The sequence below is a fragment of the Giraffa tippelskirchi genome, chromosome 9, assembly GCF_054371585.1.
Source record: "Giraffa tippelskirchi isolate mGirTip1 chromosome 9, T2T-mGirTip1v1.2.pri, whole genome shotgun sequence".
Taxonomy (NCBI): Eukaryota; Metazoa; Chordata; class Mammalia; order Artiodactyla; family Giraffidae; genus Giraffa; species Giraffa tippelskirchi.
In genome coordinates, this window is record NC_137283.1 from 135,915,927 (window position 1) to 135,932,940 (window position 17,014).

The 17,014-nt window shown below is 38.5% G+C and overlaps 1 protein-coding gene across 1 annotated transcript in view; it reads left to right on the top strand.

The window, feature by feature from the left end:
• The window catches only part of EYA4 (EYA transcriptional coactivator and phosphatase 4), a 384,171-nt gene that overhangs the window by 366,231 nt on the left and 926 nt on the right, over positions 1-17,014 (top strand). The window lies entirely within an intron of this gene.

Here is a 17,014-nt window from a genome sequence, read left to right on the forward strand (position 1 = left end):
AGTGTCCAAAAAGATTATCCATGAACCTCATTAGAATCCAGATTCCCAAGGCCCTCAACTCAGTGATTCTGATTCAAAATTGATGGTGAGGGCTAGGAATCAACATTTAGCAAGCACTGCAGATGATTTTGATGGAGAGGATCTGCCTCCTACACTTTAAGAAGCTATGAGAGTGTCCCCCACCCTTTATATAAGGGAAGCTACAAACGGAAGGATAAAATTAGAGGACAATCATTTCTGCCTGTTTCACTTAAGACTAAATGGATTTCAGTCATGAACACTGAAGAATTTCCAAGGCTCATGCCTTGTTCCATGTCATCCTGTACACATAATTCCATTTAAAAGGTGGTTGACCTTACATTAATAACTGCCTTAAATACATTTTTTTGTCAGGTACAGAAACAAGCTACTCTACGTCTTTGGCTGTTGATACTGCCTCTGACTTCCTTGTTCCTTCAGAGATAGGGTCCTGTTCTGTCAGATGTTCAGAGCTGTTATTACCGTATAAAGAGGGAGATACTGAAGGTAAACTCGCCTTTTACATGTTTGGAACAAAGTGTGAGGCTCTGCAGCCTCAGTGTTTTATGACGTGAGCAATGGTGAGCAGCACAGGGAATTCAGAGGAGAATGGGTGATTCATTCTGGAAGAAATAGCTTGCACCTGTGAGGATGCCGAAGGCGCCACTTGGCATTATTGGGGTGCTGCATCAGCTGGGAGGCAGCCGCTGTCCCCAGACGAACTGACGGCTTGTGGATCTTGAGCAGAACTGGGCCTCTCTCACTGTTATGTTTTGCTTTTGGAGTGAAAGCAAACTTGTGACTCACATGGGAGCCGAGGGGAGGTATGCGCTTAGCAGTGTTCGGTCTTGGCAGGAGGGCGGCTGCTGCAGACATGGGATGCAATCTAATAAGCACATGTGTTCTTACAGTATGCCTCATGGCCAGACCACTTTATCTTCAGTAATCCCAATCTATGTCCCAGAATCATATTATTTGGCCGGGGCTCAGACCCCATGTATTCTTGGCTTGGGGAATAATGAAACGTGATCTCAAGACAAGATAGGATTATGATCTGAAGAGGTACTGATGGATTTGCCTCCCCCAGCAGCACAACGTTAATGGAACATGGCATCAGGAAAATATATTTAACATGCTGCTGCTGGAGAAGTTCAAACATTGCCTTTGTACATAGAATCTTGCCTCTATAGTTTATGATGGCTGACAGGAACAAACTGATGTTGAAGATAAAAGAGCATAGAAAACAGAGCTCTAGTAATAGGCTGCAGTAGTCCTGACTGTATTTGCTGTCACTGGCAGTAGTCATTCGTCTTTGAGAAGGCATTACATGCTATTATACATGTCATTCAAGGGGCCATTTATCAAGAAAAGCCCTTCAGGGTACAATAATGTTAAAAGAAAAAACCCTTTGTGCTCAAAGAGGGTGGTGAGTAGGACTAGGCCATGGCTAGAGCACAGGACATCGCCTTTGGGCAAGCTCAGTGCAGTGGGCCAGAGTCTCTGTGATCCAGGTAGGGTCACTGGGAAGGCAGGCTTCTAGAAGGCTCAAGGAAGATCAGGTCTGATTCCTTATAGCCACTGATGATCAGAAAGTGGCTGGTGCTGGATCCACTGATGGGAAAAAGAATCATTCACTTTGGAAAGCCTGAATCTCTTGAAATCATATATATGTCATATGATCTCTTAAAGCAGTGATAGTTCTTTTCCAACTCCATCCCATTCCTATGATTAAAGCTCTGGCTTGCACGGTAATCATCCCTTTTCAAAATATAAGTTATCCTTAAGCTCAGTGTTCACACCAGGGACACATATGTAAATTGGACAGGTCAAAGTCAAAGGCTGCATAGAATAGAATTTTAAAAAGTACAAGGTGGCTGGGTTTGGGGGGAGGTGGAATGCAAATTCTATTGACTCTGGTTGAATATACTCAAGAAGTTCTAGTCCATGCACTTTATTATCTTGATGTCTTGGTGTAACACAACTCAGAAAATACCTCCAAGTTAAATTTCACAAAATCTCCCAAAGGAAAACAAAAAGTATATTTTATTTTTAAATTTTGCTTCTGTATTTTCAGAGAAATAAAGCTTGGTCTTCTTTTTTTGGAAAGAAAATAGCTATGAAATTTGTTTTTTTGTTTTTTTTACTAAATGGCCAGCAATCTGTGATATATTTTCAGTGCAATTCGATTTGCTCTATGGTGAATACACATGGAGAAGGAAATGGCAACCCACTCCAGTATTCTCACCTGGAGAATCCCATGGAGAGAGGAGCCTGGCAGGCTACAGTTCATGGGGTCACGCAGCGTCGGACACGACAGAAGCAACTTAGAGCACATGCATGACGAGTACAGCCATCTAGATAAAAAGCAGAAATAGTCAAACACTGCCACCTGCTGTTACTCTTTGCACATTTACTGTTAAAACATAGGTTTTATTCAACCTCTGTCTCATAGAGGCAGAGGATATAGAGAGCAGCAGTTCCCAAATTTCAACTGGTGTCAGAATCACCTGGAAGGTTACAAAACACAGAGGGGTGGGATGGGGTTGGAGGTGGGTGGAAGGTTTAAGAGGGAGGGAATATATGTATATGTATATGTATGGCTGATTTGTGTTGATGTATGGCAGAAACCAACACAATAGAGTAACAATCCTCCAATTAAAAATAAAATAAAATTTAAAAAATAACACAGATCACTGGACCCTGCCCCAGTGATTCAATAGGTCTGAATGAGGCTGGAGAATCTGCGTTTCTAACTAGATTTCTAGGTACTGCTGCTGCCGGTCTGTTTACGGAACACAGGTTCAGCCATTTCTTGCTCATAAACCAATAATTCAAGAGGCAGTGGCAATAGAAAGGAAAGTCACTTTAATCAGGAAAATCCAACAATCTGGGGAGAAGGTGAACCAGTATCCAGAGATGAACTCTGAAGATTCTGCTCAGCCATGTCAGCTTTTAAAGAAAAAAAAAAATGGGGGAAGAATCTCAGTAAACCATCAAGTCAGGAGCTTGGGATCTACATCGTTCTGTTTCGTGTATAGGCTGACTGCCTCTCTCTTCAGATATTATCTTGCCCATATGAACTGCCTGCAGGGTTCTCTGGGGGACTGTTGGATATAAATCATTCTTTAACTACTTAAGTGTTCATTCTTACTTCATTTTATCTAGGTATAGAATCAAAGGTCGGAGAAGGCAATGGCAGCCCACTCCAGTACTTTTGCCTGGGAAATCCCATGGACGGAGAGGCCTGGTAGGCTGCAGTCCATGGGGTCGCTAAGAGTCGCACACGACTGAGCGACTTCACTTTCACTTTTCACTTTCATGCATTGGAGAAGGAAATGGCAACCCACTCCAGTGTTCTTGCCTGGAGAATCCCAGGAACGGGGGAGCCTAGTGGGCTGCCGTCTATGGGGTCGCACAGAGTCAGACACAACTGAAGCGACTTAGCAGCAGAATCAAAGGTCCGTCTAGTCAAAGTTATGGTTTTTCCAGTAGTCATGTATGGATGTGAGAGTTGGACCATAAAGAAAGCTGAACACTGAAGAATTGATGCTTTTGAACTCTGGTGTTGGAGAAGACTCTTGAGAGTCCCTTGGACTGAAAGGAGACCAAACCAGTCAATCCTAAAGGAAATCAGTCCTGACTATACATTGGAAGGACTGATGCTGAAGCTGAAACTCCAATACTTCGGCTCCCTGATGCGAAGAACTGACATTTGAAAAGACCCTGATGCTGGGAAAGATTGAAGGCAGGAGGAGAAGGGGACAACGGAGGAAGAGATGGTTGTATGGCATCACTAACTCAATGGGCATTAGTTTGAGCAGGCTTCGGGAGTTGATGATGGACAGGGAAGCCTGGTGTGCTGCAGTCCATGGGGTCGCAAAGAGTCAGACATGACTCAGCAACTGAACTAAAAGAATCAGCAGGTTAGATAAGGCATAGTGTGTATTCAGCATAGCAGAAGTCATGAGTTAGGTTCAATTGCTTAGTGATCTCATTCCTATAAATAAACTTTTAAGGTTAGAGGAGGAAAGAAATGGGTAAACTGGAAAAGAACAAAAGAGCTACTTTCAGATCCAGTCACTGACCTATTTTAAAATGCCCAGGATGCCCTGGGTTGGCTACTTAAAGGTTTCCTGACAAAAGAACTCAACTTCTATGGCCCTAGGGAGATTTACATTGTATTGCTTATTCTAAACTATCCTCTACCTCCCATAAGAAGAGTAAGTTGGGTTTGAAAGCCAAATCTGAAAGGAGTGTGATCAGAGATGCAATCAATCAGGCATGCAGGTTGCTGTGCTTGAGGCTGAATGATTATAACAGAAGAACATGGGGTGAATTGAACTACAGGAGATTGTTTATATAAAGAAATAACTTGGCCTGGAATGCGAAGGACTTGCCCATATGTAAGAAACCAAATGGATAGTGCTGGTCTTTGAAGGTCTGGGCAGAGTCCCAATTTTTCTGCCTTTCTTTCATATGCCACATGTTAATTTGTCTTCAAGATCCACTTACTCTGAAAAGCAGATGGCCAGAAGTGTGAAATTTTGGTGGTATTAAGTGCTATCATTTTTGTCATCACCAATGTTTTCAGTAAAACCAGAGAGTTCATTGATTAAATAACTCGCTGAGCAAAGCTGTGCTTTTGAACTTTGGAAACTGATGAGAAGGAATGTGCTTTAACCACTTTTTTTAAAAATGTGGTTAAAACACACACAAAGCATTAAATTTACCATCCTAATCATTTTTAAATACACGGTTCAGTGGTGTTAAGGATATTCACATTGTTATGCAACTGATCTCTCAACCTTTTTCATCCTGCAAAACTGAAACCCTATAACATCCCACCTATCTTTGGCAATCACCCTTGAAATTTTTTTCTATAATTTTTTACTCCTTTAGATACTCCATATGGGTGGAGTATTTATCCTTCTGTGACTGGCTTATTTCACTTAGCATAACATCCTTAAGGTTCAACCATATATCTACCATGTAACCATCCATCATATATTTTATCATATGATTTCTTTCTTTTTAAAGGCTGTATTATATGTATTTACCACACTTTATTCATATGATGATGGGTAGTTTGATTGCTTTCATTTGTTGGCTAAACATGGATGTACAAATCCCTTCCCAAGACTTGGTTTTGAATTCTTTTGGATATGTACCCAGAAGTAGGATCACAGGGTAATTCTATTTTTAATTTTTGAGTAACTTCCATATTGTTTTCCACAATGGGTACGTGATTTGACATTCCCACTAACATTGCACAAGGATTCCAATTTCTCCACATCCTTGTCAACACATTTTATTGCCAATAACTTTTATTATTTTCATTTTATTTAATAGTAGCTATGCTAGTGAGTGTGAGGTGAGATCTAAGTCTGGTTTTGATTTGCATTTCTCCAATAATAAGTAATGATGAGTCATCCTCTCGTGTGCTTATTGACCACTTGAATGTCATCTTTGGAAAAATGTTTATTCAAGTCCTTTGCCCATTTTTCAATTGGGTTATTTGGGTTTTTTTGTTTCTTTTTTTTTGGTCATTGAGTTGTAGTTCTTCCTATTTGCTGGATATTAACTCTTACCAAATTTATAATTTTCAAATATTTTCTTCTACAAGTTGCCTTTTCATTTTATTGATAGCATCATTTGATGCAAAAAGGTTTTAAGTTTGATGTAGTCCCATTTGTCTATTTTGCTCTTATTCTCTGTGCTTTTGGTGTTGTATCCAAATCAATCTGGGAATTGATTCCGAAGTAAATATCATATAATACCAAGAACCACTGCTAATTTTGTTAGATGTGGTAACAGCATGCATGTTTTAAAAGGGGTCCTTTTGAGATTTGTACATACCTAGAGGTAAAATAATAAGATGCAAGATTTAAAAAATTAAAATATTTCATCAAAGTAAACAAAGGAAAGAAAAGGAATAGTCAAGTAAAGGTGGCACTCGATAACTGTTGAATCTGAGGTTTCCATTGTACTGTTCACTCTACTTTTGTGAATATTTATAATTTTTCATTGATATTTAAAATTTTTAAGTGAATCATGCCAGATATTGGTAAATATTGAATTAACATCTTTTAAAAAGAAAGTAAACTTTTTTAAGGAATAAGTATGCAGAAAAGCAACACTTAGCTTCCTATCTCTTAAAAAGGTTTGTCTCAGTTTTTAGGGTGTCTTGTTTACCTATTGGGAACTCCTATAATAATATCAAGGTGCAGGCCCCACAGCCAAGTAGTCATCTTACCAAGAATATCTATTGCATTCCTACAGCTTGTGCACAGTAGATTTCCAGGCACAGAGTCAAACATATAAAAATAGCATCAAATGGAGCAGTCTTGGGTGGTTCCTCATATATGCCCCAAGGAAGATTGTGGATGACAAAACCACTGCAGGAGACCCGAATGGGAATCTGTTTTATTCCTCAGGTAAAATATTGGTTTCAGAAACCCAGGGTTGCAATTCTGTCAAGAAATAAACCAACTTAAAATTATAATATATCACCAATAAGCAAAAGTCTGTAATTTTCGGAAGTGAAACATAGGTAAACCAAGACCAGAGCCCATCACTCAGAAAAGCCATTAAAAAAACCTTAAATTATCCACTAGAGTGGAAAAAACAAGAAGGAAAAAAACAACTTTTAAAAAAATTTTTAATTTGACTAGATTACAATTGTAATCTTTTGTAATTACTTGTGCTCAATTATAAAGATATTCTGAGGTTTACAAATTCCAAAGAAATTATTATTTTTTAATAAAGATCAGAAATATGGGTCTCCAGAAAGACATGCAGTGACATCTATGATTTTCCATTTCATTCATCTTGTTCTCAGCTTAGGTAAACAATCATCAGAAATTGGTCATCATTCCCAGTGCTGACCATTAAACCTTGGTTCTACTTATGAAATGTGTCACACTTGATATTTATAGGGAAAATAAACAGACTGTATGATTTAAATTCTATAAGATGTCAGAGAGGCCTCTTTTGAATTGCATATTGTATACTAAATTATATGAAATATTTTATTATGCTTATTTGGTTTTTATTTTTTATTTTTCATTTGTTCAAGAGCCTGATGACCCAATACCATACAGAAATGTAAAGGCCTTACACATGGTTACCCAAATATAGACAATTTATCTATACTAACTCCATTTATTAGAATGTAATTTTATCATCCATTAATTTATTTCCTCTGCAAAATATTTATAAATCTTATATTTTGAAACAAGCACATTCCATGCTAGGTGCTAAGAATACAAAAAGAATAAGACATAGTCTTGGCTTTTAAGAGGCTCTAATACAAATGGAATATGTAGATCTGAAAATGACTCACAAAACTCAAAGAGCTAAGGGCTGTAGTACAGGTGAAAAGACGTGGCTCCAGTGATGACAATGGATTATGACCCCACTTCATCTCACGTTAATGAATAATTTCTGGATCCTGGAATTGTACAAGTACTGCTAATTAACCTTCAAGATTCAAAGAGGACATATATATATATATATATATATATATATATATATATATATATCTAGGTGAAAAGAGCAAATAAATTTTCAAAAGACTTTGCTCCATCATTCAACACAAAATTCTGGGGCTCTTCAGACTTTGAACCAACATGAATTGGAGACATCATCTTTACAGCTTCTCAGTTCCCTGGATTGTGGAATAGGCCATGAGGAGTCCAAAGAAGACAAAATGGAAAACCAATGTATAGCATGAGGTATATGGAACCCCGACCCCATAAATTCCGTCCCCTGTTTGCATTTCTCAGGAAGCTTCTCTTTTAGTACCTGCCTCCTTTTGATTTTCTTGATTTGGATTTTATAATCCAATCCTGAACTTTTTTTTTGTACTTTTTCTTTTTTTAATGCTAGCTAAAACCCCCGGGTCATTGCCTCTGGTCGTTTCCTCTAGGATCACCCACTCCAATTATACTCTAATGCCAAGTGCAGGCCTGGGCATACTGCTAGCCCAAATCTTCTGGTCTTTCATCTCCTGGGGAGGAACAGGGGAGACACTAAATTATGGCAGCATCACCACCTCCTCTAGGCCAACATCTAGGCTGAATTGTAATGCACACAGAGCTTAGTGATACATTTTCCAGCGCATCTCCTTACATTTCGCATGTTCTCATTCATACTGCACATGCCAGCGTCTTCATGATGCTTCCTTGCTCCCTGCTTTACCCACTTAATCTTTCCTCACAACCAACATTTTCTCAACAGCCCTTAATGTTCCACCTTTCCAACCTTCTTTTTGCAGTCTTTGATTCCTATATGAATGAATGCCTTATCCTCTCAGAATTCAATTTCTAACTTTTGAGTGTAAGAGAATAACTCTCAAGCACATTTGAGACAACTTTGAGGATTCACAGAAATGTGGGGGAAGAATTCGAGGGTGGCTGGAATTCCCAAAGAGCAAGAGGAAGCTGATCTTATGCTGACCTGCAAGTTAGTGAGTTTCTCTAAATAATCAGGAAAACCTGGTAAGCCAGGAAAGATTTGAGGGTAAGGGAGAAAATTTAAAGTACTTCCTCCATCTTTCTTTTAGCCACTTAACATAGTATCTGTCAAAGAGTAGAAAGCTCAATGAATATTTGTTCATAGACTAACCAATTATTAGAATTACTACTCTCAGAGGCCAAAAGATACAGGTCAAAAGCTTTGAGGGGAAATGAACTGGCTAAAGTTGAGAGAAGACAACAGGACTATAAAATCAACAGAGCCTAAGGAATGAGAGAAGATTAAAGAGGTTCCTTCAGTGGGTCCCAAGAATTACTCACAGAGGCTTCTTTAGAATTGTTACAATTTTTTTCATTTAAAGGAGGAAAAACTCCATTAAACTTTACTTTGTGCCATGCTAAGTCACTTCAGTCGTGTCCGACTTTTTGAGACCCCATGGACTGTAGCCCACCAGGCTCCTCTGTCCATGGGATTCTCCAGGCAAGAATACTGGAGTGGGTTGCCATGCCCTCCTCCGGGGGATCTTCCCGACCCAGGGATCGAACTCGCGTCTCTTTTGTCTCCTGCATTGGCAGGCGGTTTCTTTACCCCTAGTGCCACTTGGAAAGTTTGGAAGCCCCCAAACTTGACTTTATTCCTCTTCAATATGCACTCATGCTTTTGGTTTCCTGACTGGCAATACTTCAATTGAACACCAGAGGGCGACACAATTTAGCGGTTCAGAATCCCTCTAAAAGGAGCATACTTGCAGAGAAACGGCAATGTTAGTTACTATATTATTCTTAAATACAAATATTTCATTTAACACAGAATTTGTGCTAACCACACCAATATGAATTTCATTCCAAGTCTAAAAAGGGGCCAGTACAGAGGAGAGAGTATTTGAAGCTAATCCTCTGTTAGCTTCCCTGCCAGGAATAAGCTTCTTTTCTGTGACTAATTCCTTGATCTGTGTGATATTATTACAAAGATCTAGATAAAGCAAAAAGAATTACAGGAAGCAAAGACGGTGTCATATAAAAAGTAATATGCCTATATGTGGAACATATAAATGTGTACGCCTGTGTATATATGTACAAATTTGAGTCCTTTAAAAAGTCTATGCGTTTCTCTCAAACATTAACGTTACAGATATCATTTCAGCATTCTCTGACTATTGATCTACAGCATTTTTATTGAGAATGGAGAGGAGGGCTTTGGGGACTAAAAGCCTAGCTCCCCGATGCTGCATCTGCTGAGCATGTCACAAACGGGTGGTGGGGCTTAGTCATCCTGAGAAATGGGTTTCAAACCAGGTCCCTCTGAGTGGTGATCTCAGCCCTCCCTCCAGTTGAAACTGGGCTCGGTTGCTTTACCTCTAGCACACCTGATTTACATATGCTTCATATAAGTGCAACTTAGCTCAAAAAATACCAGAAATCAAATCTCTGGTATTGGGCAAACACCCAATCCATTAATGAAAATACATTGATTCCCCTGATATCGCAACAATGATAGAGTAAACTGACTGGGTTAGTAATTTGCTTCCCCACCCCCTCCACCCTGACCCCTGGCCTAATTCTAGGCCTCTTGTAACCTCTCCACAGAAATTTATGGCCCTTAAGTCCTGAAAACCTCTCTGAAACAGAAGTTAAGACTGCTATCTTTTCTCCCAGACCCTACGGCTTTATTTTCTGTGACACTGCATTTAATATTCAGAAATCATTCTATGACTCGCCTGTAACAACAGTCAATGAATGTGCAAAATTCAGTTGACTCAAAAATACAAATACTGGAAGGGATTTTAGCCTGTAAATGAAATCCGCTAAACCCCCAGACAGTTTCAAAAGTGATTTTGAAACATTTAAAAAATTTAGAAAATAACTTATTAAATTCAAATAGTAATTCTAAGTTATTACTAATATTAGCAAAATCACTGGAGTTGCAACTAGATTAACTCTATTAAAATCTGGAATCTGGGAATAGTATATTCATAATTTTTGAGATGACAAGGCACTAATATTTTACCTAGTGAGTCTCATGTCAATATGTAACACCCTGCAAGCTAAATTAATCAAAATTGCAGCTTCAAAATTTGACTGCATTTGGGGTGTCATGGTAAAGACCATTTTTAATGTATCAGAAGGTGAGAGGTCTGAAGCTTACCTAATTTTTATTCAAATGCATATTTCTTGCTAATGTACAATTTTCCTGAACCTCGTTTTCCAACTCTAAACCAGCAATTAGAAAAAACAAATATTATTAAATAACAAACATGAGGATGTATTCAGCTTCAGTAAAATAATGAAACATTTAAAAATTGATTAAATATCCAGTTTTAATGAGGATGTGATGAAATTATATCTTCACACATTGCCAGCTTTAATAAGATTTAAAGCAGTCATTTTGAAAAGCAATTTGTGATACAGTTCAAAGGCAAGATTTTATTCATTCAGAGAACCAAAAAAATAATTACCGAGTACCTCCAATACACTGATTTAAGGGCCGGCAGGAAGCACAGTGGCTAACCTACGGTGACACACTGGCTCTGTCTTCATGTCGCTTGTTGTCTGGCATTACTTTGAATCGAAAGGAAACAACTGTCTATACATACATATTCTCTGATATTCTCTGAACATAATCTAACTGCCCAATAATTGGAAAGGCAATCATTAAATTATAACAACATTATTGTGCAAAACTATATAACTATTAAAATGAGAATTATGAATAAAGCACTTAGGAAAATGTTTCTGGTATAATATTTGCTGAATTTAAAAAGGCATTGATAATATGCCATGCATATAAAACAAAAACAAATGTAAAGTATAAAGGGAACAGCAGAATGGTAGAGGAATTCAATCTTTTATGTTGTATTTCCCATTATTTTTGTCACAAAAGTTTTACAGTCATTTGAAATAATCAGTAGTCGAGAAAAAGAATTTTTTCATACTTGACATAATAGAGCTTGCTGTACCTATCACTCCTTTAAAAAGATCTCATGTTTCCCAAATTACATTTTATGAGGATGCTATACACTTTTTTAAAATTTATATTTTGATTATTTTTGGAAATTAGCCTATGAGATGATTTTTCACTATTTCCATGAACCTAAGCACCACTTAAATCTATTATAACTCGAATTAATATTATTAATACTCTGGGGTCAAATGAGTTTGAAATTTTCAAATAGATGTAAAAATTCTTTTTTTTTTCTTTTTTAAATTAGTTTATTTATCTATTTTTTAACTTTACAATATTGTATTGATTTTGCCATACATTGACATGAATCCACCATGGGTGTACATGTGTTCCCCTTTCAGAACCCCCCTCCCACCTCCCTCCCCATCCCATCCCTCCAGGTCATCCTGGTGCACCAGCCCCAAGCACCCTGTATCATGCATCAAACCTGGACTAGCGATTCATTTCACATATGATAATTTACAAGCTTCAATGCCATTCTCCCATACCATCCCGCCCTCGCCGTCTCCCATAGAGTCCATAATACTGTTCTATATATCTGTGTCTCTTTTGTTGTCTCGCATGCAGGGTTATCTTTACCGATTTACTAAATTCCATATATATGTGTTAGTATACTGTATTGGTGTTTTTCTTTCTGGCTTACTTCATTCTGTATAATAGGCTCCAGTTTCATCCACCTCGTTAGAACTGATTCAAATGCATTCTTTTAATGGCTGAGTAATATTCCATTGTGTATATGTACCACAGCTTCCTTATCCATTCGTCTGCTGATGGACATTTAGGCTGCTTCCATGTCCTGGCTATTATAAACAGTGCTGCGATGAACATTGGGGTACATATGTCTCTTTCAATTCTGGTTTCCTCGGTGTATATGCCCAGCAGTGGGATTGCTGGGTCATATGGCGGTTCTATTCCCAGTTTTTTAAGGAATCTCCACACTGTTCTCCATAGTGGCTGTACTAGTTTGCATTCCCACCAACAGTGTAAGAGGGTTCCCTTTTCTCCACACCCTCTCCAGCATTTATTGCTTGTAAACTTTTGGACTTCAGGCTCTACTACAAAGCCACAGTCATCAAGACAGTATGGTACTGGCACAAGGACAGAAATATAGATCAGTGGAACAAAATAGAAAGCCCAGAGATAAATCCATGCACCTATGGACACCTTATCTTTGACAAAAGAGGCAAGAATATACAATGGAGAAAAGACAATCTCTTTAACAAGTGGTGCTGGGAAAACTGGTCTACCACTTGTAAAAGAATGAAACTAGAACACTTTCTAACACCATACACAAAAGTAAACTCAAAATGGATTAAAGATCTAAACGTAAGACCGGAAACTATAAAACTCCTAGAGGAAAACGTAGGCAAAACACTCTCCGACATAAACCACAGCAGGATCCTCGATGACCCACCTCCCAGAATATTGGAAATAAAAGCAAAAATAAACAAATGGGACCTAATTAAAATTAAAAGCTTTTGCACAACAAAGGAAACTATAAGCAAGGTGAAAAGACAGGCTTCAGAATGGGAGAAAATAATAGCAAACGAAGCAACAGACAAACAATTAATCTCAAAAATATACAAGCAACTCCTGCAGCTTAATTCCAGAAAAATAAACGACCCAATCAAAAAGTGGGCCAAAGAACTAAACAGACATTTCTACAAAGAAGACATACAGATGGCTAACAAACACATGAAAAGATGCTCAACATCACTCATTATCAGAGAAATGCAAATCAAAACCACAATGAGGTACCATTTCACGCCCATCAGAATGGCTGCTATCCAAAAATTCTTTGAAACCTGTAAAATGCTTTGTAACTGTAAGATTTTATTATTGCTGTGAATAGTTCCTTGCATCATCTTTTTCCCCCCTTTGTTAATACTAAAGTATTGATTTAATAAGATTTTAACCCAGAAAAATCTTTCCTCTGTTCCTTCTCCTTATGAGTAAGAGAGAATGACTTCCCCAAAGGAGTGTGAAGACACAGTTGGTCTGTTGTATTTAAAACAAGTTTAAGGAATATCTGATAATGCAAGACCTTACATCATGAAAACAATGAGTGATGGGAAATCGTACCCCGAGATGATCCACACACATCATCACACAGGGCAACATTGCCTGAACCTAGACACACAGGAATAGCCATCATGATATAAATCTCTGCAAAGATGGAGCACCTGAAATCAGAAAGAAGTATAGAAGGCAGAGGGCATGCTAAGGCTGTGTAGTCCCAATTGTATTTGAGAGTAGGACATAGGAATTTTAGTTTAAGAGATGATAAAAGTTTGGTTTTCTATACTTTGTTTTGCTACTTTTTTCCTATGAGAATAGCATGTCTATGATCCTATAAAAACTAAAAAGATAATAAAACTTCCACTGCCAAGAAGATGAAGTAGATGTATTTTTTCCTGTTTTCCCACTGTGCTCAGTTGCTACAGTCGTGTCCAACTCCTTGCAATCCAGTCGACCATAGCCCTCCAGGCTCCCCTGTCCACGGGATTCTCCAGGCAAGAATACTGGAGTGGGTTGCTCTCCTCCAGAGGATCTTCCCCACCCAGGGATTGAACCCAGGTCTCCTGCATTGCAGGCGGATATTTTACCACTGAACCACTGGGGATGACCTCGTTTCTCCAAGTAGAATATGGACATGAGTTTGAGTAAACTCCGGGAGTTGCTGATGGACAGGGAGGCCTGGCGTGCTGCAGTTCATGAGGTCGCAAAGAGTCAGACACGACTGAGAGACTGAACTGAACTGAAATAGAACTAGAACGGTGAAAATTATATAAAAAACAAACATAAGATTCTGAAAGAAGGCAGACCAGTTATAGACCTCAAGAGCTAAAGAATGACATGCTGGTGAGTGTGCAGATTTTCTTTTTGCCATCTAGTCTTTAGACTGGGTGCTGGAGAAACCAGAAATGCCGAGGGACAAAGACTTTAATAGCTCCAACATAGTCTGCTTGCCCTAGACAAAGGCTCAGAGAAATGGTAGCTTAGCAAGATAAAGAAAATTTTAGAAAATAACCTCTCCACTGTCTCTAAATACCACACACACACACACACACAAACTGTAAAGCACTACCACAACCATGATATTGATATTGATAGAGTCAAGATACAGAACATTGCCACCCCCATGGCAGCCAAGGCTGAATGGTGAGCCTACACTTTCCACCCTTCCCAGGCTGTAAGAAGGTGTCCCCTAACCTCTGCTCTCCCCCAAATGGGATGGCACTGGAGGCTGAATGGAGAGCTGAGACTCTGATGCCTGATGAGCAGTAACAAAGCCTCCCCTTACAGCCTTGTCCCTGGAGACCACAGGAGAAGGAAGATCTTTTATCCCTAAAAAGCAGTAACAAGGTGCCCATCCCACCTCTCAGGCACATTTATAAATGTGTTTGAAACAACTGGGGAAAAAAATGGAAATATCAGCCAAAATAAATGAATAAATAGAAGTCTCAATAGAGAAGTAGAAAATATAAAGACAAACTCAATGGAAACTTTAGGAATAAAAAGTACAGTGGAAAAAAATCAGTCCCAGAATGTTGCATAGCTACAATTCCATTTATATAACATTCTTGAAATAATAAATTTATAAAAATGAAGAACCAGTTTAACAGCTGACAGAGTTTAAGAGGTGTGAAGTAGGCGAGTGTGCCTTTAAAAGGTCAACATGAGGGCTCCTTGTAGTGAGGATAATGTTCTGCATATTGACTCTATCAATATCAATATCATGGTTGTAGCTGGTTACAATTTTGCAAGCTCTTGTTACTGGGAGAAACCGGATAAAGTGTATCTCTGTTGTTTTGTGTGTATCACTCAGTTGTGTTCCACTCTTTGAGACCCCATAGACTGTAGCCCACCAGGTTTTTCTATCCATGGAATTTTCCAGGCAAGAATACTGGAGTGGCTTGCCATTTCCTCCTCCAGGGAATCTCTCCACCCAGGTGTTGAACCCAGGTCTCTTGTGTCTCCTGCATTGGCAGGCAGGTTCTTTACCAACTGAGCCACTTGCAAGTCCCAGATAAAGTGTACAGAGGCTCCGTAAATAATTTCCTACAATAACATATGAAGCTATAGTTGTTCTAAAAATAAATTAATTAAAAACAAGGCATTCAAGCTAATTTTAAAAATTATGTAAGAAAAAATGTTATAAGAAACAAAATATTAGCAAATTGAATCCAGTTATATCTGAAAGGATAATGCACAACAAAGTGGAGTCTATCCTAGAGATATGAGATGGTTATAACATCTATCCTTCTAATTATTGAAACCCAGACACCTCTATGTTTGAAGCTTGATTTTCTATTGCTTCAGTTGGGTGTTAGAAGCTGGGATTCGGCATCTGCTAGACCAGAGGTTGCTATTTCGTAGTCTATGAAGTACATGTCTAGTGAAGAGGACTTATTGCAATCTGATGAAGCATAAATGTACACACAGTCCTGGGAATAGGTGAAGGTCAAAAACACATGGGGCAGAGAAAGAGAAAGCATTAAATTATTGCATGGGTGACAGGCATCATTCAGCAGCTAGAGCTGTAGAACAGAGGCATGCAGAGAAACATGGCAGAAGAGAAGCACCAGCCAGAGGCATACATGAGCCTCATGCTAGGGAGGACGAGGCTATTGCAGAGACTTTTCAAGTGGTCCAGAGTTCCTGGAATTCTCTGGTTGGAGAGAGTCTGAAAAAAAAAATGTTTAATAAAATCTGGAGCCAAGGCTCATGAGTCAGTGAACAGGGATCCCATTTGTATTCCCAACAGTGTCTAGCCCACTGCCTTGCTCATGACTGTAAGTCTGAGCTATTAATTAATTAATTATATATTTTATTGCTCTGCTAACTAGCGAAGTAGATTGTGAGTCTGGCACTGGGGAGAAGCTGCAAGGGTGTGTTATAAACCATTGAGCCTCTAGTCTGGGAAGGAAAATAGCAACTCAGTTAGAGGGACTATTTAGAAATTATTGAATTATTTCAGCTAAGATTCAGCAGAGTCAATGCCAAATGGACCAAAGTTCTGGTTATCATATGCTGGATTCCACCATGAGAAGAAATAAAGTTGTTCTGGAAAAAAAAATGAAAAACTAAACAACTTGGTAGTAAAACACAAGCAAAATATGCTGTCTTTGCTAAGAATTTTTGTTTTGTTTTAAATCCCCATTCACATAATAAACACTGATGTTTATTTTGAATGGTATGGATAACATGATGAGTGTTCACTTCATAGTCAATTTGTGTAGCTGAATAAAAGATGTCTCTATAAACTTCAAATGCACAGTTTAGCATTTTTTTAGAGACAGCTACATTTTTGTTAGGAAATATTTATGTTTTATGAAAACCAAAACTGTAAGGTTTCCTATGAGTAGGTGAATTCATTACATAGTGAAGATTATGACTCTCTGACAGGTAATTTATTCTGCCTTTGAAATTTCCAAAAATTCCTTAATTGCTGGGTGTGAATTCCATGAACTCGCCTGTAAGACTTCCTCAATAGTGAGATTAAGTCTTCAGAACACAAAATGCCAAGACAAAAATCACAGGATGAAAATGCCAAAAA